The 7,551-nt window shown below is 41.6% G+C and overlaps 1 pseudogene; it reads right to left on the bottom strand.

The window, feature by feature from the left end:
- Nucleotides 1–1,299: 1,299 nt before the first annotated feature.
- On the bottom strand, nt 1,300–3,178 carry Rpl9-ps24 (ribosomal protein L9, pseudogene 24; annotated as a pseudogene).
- Nucleotides 3,179–7,551: the final 4,373 nt, after the last annotated feature.

Here is a 7,551-nt window from a genome sequence, read left to right as displayed (position 1 = left end):
TTCTCTAACCATGGAGGAGAGACCTGTCTACCAATCTGGTTAATTTCAGGAACTTCCTTTGCCTCATGAGCCTTTGGAAGGAAATATGTCACTTTGGAAGATGTTGTTACACATCACCATCTCAGCTCCGTAAGCAATTACCTATCTCTTCATCCTCTTATTCCACTTGAATGCTCAGGTTAACAGTTGGGAAAGCTTATTATTATATCAGGGGCACAAAATGTTCTAAGAATAATGATGATTACAAACATATGGATGATTTTAAAAAAGGACAGTACTAATAACCACAGCTGCTGATACTTTTTAAATGTGCCAGTATACTAAACATTTGTATAGCTTCTCTCATTTAATGTTTAACAAGAACGTTAAGAGATAATCACTGGGCTCAGTATGTTGACTTGTATCAGGTCATATATAGAATAACAGAGGTTGTATGTTTGATGAGTAGCACTGAAAAATATATTTCCAGCAAATTACTGAGGTTCAAATGTCAAGAGATGAACCCGAAGTCACAAAAGCATTATTGGTTAGAGGAACATTTATGCTTATGTCTGCTTTTAAAGCCAAGTCTTCCAAATTTCTCTGGTACATGTGACCCGTATCCTTCTCATCTGCAGAATGGAAGAATATGGAAGAGGCTGGACACAGTGAATCCCAAGAACTTCAATCTTACTTTTCTGTAACTATCACTGGGCAGCTCCATTTCCCATTCACCTCCTTGGAGGTGCTGGGTATTATATATTGCCTAGTGGCAATAAAACTGTAAAATGAAAATCCTATTAAACTGAGAAAAAAGGCATTTATTTAATATGGAGAGAAAACATAGGAACAAGGAGACCTAGCAAATCGTTCATGAGAAAAAAAAATCATGAGTTTACCATCCTATTCATTTCCTAACCCATTTAAATGGGATTCTAATTGCACAAAACAACTAATTTTGTGCATTAAGTTTCAATTAAATTCATCTGAAATTTGGGATAATGGCATTGTTGCTGAACATATTAAAGATGAAACATAATCTTTCATGACTATTTCCTTTGACAAAATTAAGTTCAAACTACTAATGAGCTCTCAATATGAGGCCGCTTTTATAAATGGCAACAAAGAGTTCATATTTATGAGCAGCAGGGCTTTTTTTAATTATCCTTAAAACCTATTTTCGATGTTACCAATGTATACAGAAATTATTATGAAGCCTATTTTTCTCATTTTTAATTGGGAAGGGGTGAGAACATATGAAATGAATAGCTTTTTTTTTTTCAATATATAAGTCTTTTATTGTTCCCATAAAGCCCACATTGTACTTCTAATCTGAATCTTGTTTCTGGTGCTAGGAAACTGAGGTCTCATTCTTCAGGCTGCTGCACGGTTCCCTTCTCAGAAACATAGATGCCATCCAAAAACTTCCTGATATCCTTGCTTTTAACTGTTGTGGCTTGCTGAATCAGAGCCGCTGAATTTGAAACAAGTTCAATATCATTTCCTTCAAGGATTAACTCATCCTTCTGAGCTTGAGAAACAGAACAAGCAACACCTGTCCTCATCCGAACTCCAGATGTATTTTTCACCCAAGAAATTTCGGATTTCAACCAAAGACCCATTCTCCAGAATAATGACGTTGATAGGGAAGTGAGCATACACAGAACTCATCTTGTAACAGAAGCCCAGTGTCACACCCTTGATCATATTCTAAAAATGACTGCAGATGGTTCTGACAGTGGCCAGTTCCTTCCTATTACCCCACCACTTGTCAACACAGAGCCTTTTCTTTTTCTTTCCAAGAAGACTCAGTTCTACATTGATGTGATTGAAGTCCCTCCTCAGAGTGCCCCCTGGAGCCCTTCACAATGACTGTGCGCCCCTTCAGAGTGATGTCGACATTTTCTGGAATGTCAACAGTCTGATTGCTGAGAATGGTCTTCATTCTCACAGTAGATGGGGCCAGTGAATAGCTTTTTAATCACACTAATATCACACATTGGAAGTTCATGTCCTTAACACAAGAAAGCCTTAATGCAAGGCTTTCTATTGATTGAGGAGATAGTTCATTTTATAGCTTGTAGGTCTCAGACAATCCCTTCTCAAACTCAGAATACTCTTCTAGAAGCTCTTCTTCCCCAGGTGCACAATTACCTTATCTGTTTGCATCCTTGAAAAATAACTCATTTACCCGTCTAGGATCAAGGTTGCAAGGATCAGTCTATCTATAGAGTGAGCTTGCCTTCTTTGTAGACAAGCCTTCTCAGTTTTTGGTGGTACATAGCCCTTTTCATGAGCAGTTACCAAAATGGAAGTGCTCAGGGCCTTCTGTGTTCAAAGTAAACCCAGTAAGCAGTACTATGATGCTCACACCTGGCATTGTTAATCTTATGTCCAAAACTAAGACAAACGTTTCCTGGTCCTAGGTCCACAGAGTAATTAGAGTTCTTCACTAAAACAGAAGCAATATTATGGGTGAAAAACAGGCAGACAGATGAGAGAAGATATACTAAAGACATTAATTTCCATAATTATTGCATCTGAGATCTCTCAACATATGCCATGTGAAAACTAGAGAGCTAGAGAAACTGATGGAGTGGCTCAATCCAGGTTTGAAAATGTTGGTGTGAGTTTCAGAGTAAAATATCCAGAGAACACAGAGTTCTAATGGTGAAATATAAAATCAAAAAGACCAAAACATTAAATCAGGGCAATCCTCTATTCCTCATTTCCCAGATTCAAAAGCCCATCACTTCCACAGACACAATTACCATCATACCCAGAAATAGCATAATAATTAATTATGTAGAAGTTCCCTAACCTAGTGAAGTGTACACCTAAAATTAACAATTGCACATATTGAAAATTTATGATATTCAACCAAGTAAGTAGCTAGCATTCAGCCAATCTTTTAGAAGTTGTAATATATGTATAAAGATATGAGGGTAGGTTAATAAGGTCCTATGTAGGCATACTGTTTTTGTGCACTGGGTATAGGTTATATTTGTATTATTCAAATGCTGATTTCTTTGCCCTCATATCATGTTTCAATCTGGAAAACATGTTAAATGCTCATGTCAAGAATCTCCTGTCTCAAATTTAGGCAAACAGTACTTAACCATTTATTCTCTGCCTTGTAAATAAATGATGGTCACCCAAAGGCTGGGCATAAAAGAGAATAAGAGAATAGGGTAGAAGTTCCACAAGCAGGGGGAAGAAGAGAGAGGGAGAGAGAGAGAGAGAGAGAGAGAGAGAGAGAGAGAGAGAGAGACAGAGACAGAGACAGAGACAGAGACAGAGACAGAGACAGAGACAGACAGAGACAGACAGAGACAGAGACAGAGACACGGAAACAGTAACAGAAACAGAAGACAGAGACAAAAATGAGGAAGAGGAGGAGACATGAGGAAGGGGTCTGTGGGCACATCGACCAAGTGGAAGGAGAAATAAAGAATTTTTTTTTAGAGTTCATCTGGACAACAGAAGTTGTAATTGCAGGTACTTCATGGCTGGGAGGTTGCCAAAGTAGCTTAGAGGATTATTATATCAGTACTTCCCAGGTACTAAGGTGATGTTTTGAAATAAATCTTCATCTCTCTGTGTGGTTATTGGGAACTAGCTAGGATAAAGAAATATAGCTGCTGTATTAATTAATTGCTTACATTTATATTAAAAATAATTCATTTAACAGTCCTATGATAATAGTAATAAGTGGGTGATGTAAAATAGGAAATTGTGACTACTAAGCCAGCTATAGAACAGATATTGGAAGGGCTATTCTAGATTAAAAGAAATGCAAATGTTCCCAAGAAGTTACGGAGGATATATAAATAGGACCAGAACAATTAATCAAAAGAGGTCTAAGGAAACAACATAAAGTGCACAACATGGCCAGAATTGATACACATCATTTAATAATAACTCTAAATGTTAATGGATTCAGTGACTCAACCAAAAGGCACAGACTAGGGGTGGAAGAGATGATCAAACATTTAAGAGTAGCATGTGCTCTTGCATAGAACCTGGGATTGGTTCCCAGCATTCATATATGGTGATTCATAATCACTAGTAACTCTTAACTATAAGTCAAGGTATACAGGGTCCCCTTCTGCATTCTCTTTCATTAAATGCCAGCATACATGTAGTGCACACACAGACAAGCAGGCACATACATGTGCACAGAAAATAAATATAAGTAGACCTTAAGAAAAAATACATAAGCCAACAGATTAGAAAATGGGATCCGACTTTTCACTTCCTCAAAAAGGCATACTTTCATAGAAGATAGACACCACCTGTAATAGCTATTCTCAGTTGTCAATTTGCCTGTATCTGAAATGAGCTACAATCCAGAAATGGAGGGCACATTTGATCCAGATCTTGAGGCAGGAAGACAACATGCCTTCAATCTGGCTCTTTAGGCTGGAAGATACAGGTTTTTGGTCCAGGTCTTGAGGAATAGTCACTGCTGTTATTAAAATCTCGTTGTTATTATATATTGGCCTGTACCTGTCTGGATAGAGCACACCAAACTAACACAGCTCCATGTGGAGAAATTTAATGGGAGAACAAGACAAGGGGAAGGGGCGACAGAAAGAAGAGAAAAAGGAGGAGGGCAGAAGTCTGCCTTTTATTTGGAATGTGACATAACTATTCCAAGATGGAGGTGGGAATTGAACCAAAGGAATATTGGGAGTGTATGTCCATTGCCATGGCAACAACGACCAAACAGTGTCACTGCTGAAGGCAATTCCTGATACCAACATACCTCTCTTTTTCTTATCATAAGAAGGAAAAAGGGGAGGGGGAAGCTGATGGTGAAAGGGAGATAAGGGCAGCCTACTTCCTGCTGTCTTGGGGCATTGTCAATGTTGGGGTACAGCTGACTTTCACCATCAGGGCCCACTTGGTAAATGGTCACATCAGGCTCTTCAGTGGACAGTGGCTGGTAATCCTGTAACAGGAACTGATTAATAGTTTGATTAGAAATTTTCTGTATCTGTCATTGAAGGAATGTAGAGACAAAATTAATGAAACAGGGAGTAAATAGTAATTCCAGTAAAGGTGTTATGAAAGAGAGTATCCACTCCCACATAGGGTTTTTGAAAGTCCAGGAACTGGAGGCCTCACATTCCTTGAAATTCTGCATGTCTGATGGAAGCTCCTGGATTTTATTTCTCACTATCAAGGATTGGTTGATATAGAAACAGCATTCTTCTTGGAGAAAAAGGCAAAGACCATGTTCCTTAGCTGATAATACATCCAACCCCTGTCGGGCCCAGGATGGAGTACCGGCAATGTAACAGTGTGGCGATGTGCAGGGAGTGTGCAGTTCCATCCAACCCCTGAGGGCTAAAGAATCAATCTGTTTCTGGATGGTAAGCATGGTTCAGGACATTTTGAAAACTGTTGTCAAGGTCATAAGTCAACTTATTATATTGGGTCATGGAAGTAGTTATCTCTGCAACCCCAGGGCCAGCACCTATGGCTATTCCTGCAGTGACCAGGTTAGGCACGATCTGAAATGCCGTCTTATGTCAGGCAGCTATCATCTCTACAGCCAGAACTGACAGAGTCTCATTTCCCTGGATTACCCCTAGTTCAGGGTAAAGGAGTTCCAATGTACAAATCCCTGACCACCTGGCAGGTAAACAATAATATACCTGCGTGCCACAGAGGATTGATGTGTTTTGGAATGCAGGGCATTGTGGCAGAGATTGGGTATCAAGGGTTGTGGTTCTATTGCAGTCTAGGGGGCCTAGTGTTCCTACAGAATGTGTCCTGGGTTTTTTTTAACAGTTTGCTACACCAAAAAGAAAAATAGAGGAAAGGTATGAAGTCGTAGAGACATCAGATTTCAGGGCAGCTGACAAAGGGTGAGATAAGGTTATCGGGATGTATCACTGGAGAAGCCATAAGTGGCAGCTGTAAGTTAGGTCCTGGGGGTTGGGGGATGGGCACATAGCTAGTAATCTTTGAAGCACCAGGTCCGGTGAGTTTAAGGAGTTGGTATGCTAAGGTAAAGGTCTAGAGCAAAAGGCAGAATGACAGGTTGGTGTCATTTATGAGGGGGATGTTTGTCCAGTCTTAGAGTTGGCTATTTCCTTGTTGTCCAGGGTCTGTGGAACCATCTGAGGATAGGTCAGAAGGAACAGGTCCAATAAAAGTGTCTGTGTCTGTGAGAGGAAATTAGAACATCTGGAAGTCGCTTCTCTGGAGCGTTCCTGGATGTAGTAAGCACCTGGACTTGACAAGACGCTAGAATACACATATATATTTATTATAGGCAGAGAATAATATTAAACACATTTGAGAAAAAAGAAATATTTTCTTAGATGTTCATTTGAAACCCAGAGGAATCCCACCCTTTGGAATAGGTAGTAAGTGGGAACTTTGGGCAGATGTACTTATCTCAGTGGAGTCTATTTGGTCCATAAGAGGTAGTTCTGAGTGGGTTTCCTGTAGCTTATATGTTTACGTTCTTTAAAATCTGCAGAGCAAGGGAGAAGCATGAGTGAGTGCGCGAAGGTGCACACAGCTGGAACACTGGTGCACACAGAGACAGTTCACTTGTAAAAGGGTCTTAGGGGTCTCACACCCGTGGAAAAGCAGGCCTCACAGACAGGGTTCCTGCAGAACAGGGTCAGACCTGCTGCTCACAGGCACAAACCAGGAGCTATAGCAACAACAAGGAAGGGAGAAGAGGGAGGACTGTGGATGGGGTCAGACAGAGATATTGTTTTCTGGTTAGTGTAAATTAGACCAAAACATCCCAGGAAATGGGGACAGGCGGCAAAGACCGATAAACCCATGGGTGAGAACAGGAATTAATTGCTACTACCAGCGCTGGGGCTAGATTTAGAGCCAGTGCTCCTGAGTCAGAGAGCAGCTTATCCAGGCCTGGCCTGGCATTGAACTGTCTCAAAAAGAGAGGGAGAAAAAGTCTCACCCAAGGGAAAAGGTCCTAGAATGAGGGTCAGTCAAAGGATCTATCCCCAGGGGCAGCACGGGTAACTCCAAGCTCAAGAATGCTCCCCTGAAGCCATGTGTACAGCATGGAAAGTCAAGTTCTGAGGTAAAGAAAGCACACAGAGGTTGAGTAGGTACCTCCCACCAGAACATGCTTGAAGATGGCTCTCTCCTTGGCAGCTGTAAGCAGGGCATCATGGCGATGGGGAGGCCTGCTGGAGTGGTGAAAGTCCTGAGTCCCACAGCAGCCAGTAGGTGGTGGTGGTTGGATGGCATAGATGGTGCCATCAAATCCCTGTGATGCGTGCAGAAGCAGCAGCAGATGTAATGGCAGGGCCCAACAACAGGATACAAGGCAGCAATCTCGGGTCGTGCACGCAGAAGCAGCACACATCTCCAATTCTCCTCCCATCTCCAGTTCTCCTCGCCACAGCCGGTGAGAGAGTGCAGCCCATGGCGAGGGACTGTGACTGTGCCTGTGCCCGCGACTGTGCCCCCGGCCCAGGGTAGAGTGAGGGCAATGTAGCAATGTGGCGATTTGGCAGGAGTGCGCGGTTCCATCTATCTCCACCAAGGCTCCACGCCCTGGGCCTGAGGTGGCGC

Source organism: Rattus norvegicus, chromosome 5, assembly GCF_036323735.1.
Source record: "Rattus norvegicus strain BN/NHsdMcwi chromosome 5, GRCr8, whole genome shotgun sequence".
In the NCBI taxonomy this organism is placed as follows: Eukaryota; Metazoa; Chordata; class Mammalia; order Rodentia; family Muridae; genus Rattus; species Rattus norvegicus.
This window is presented reverse-complemented; position numbering and strand designations above follow the sequence as displayed.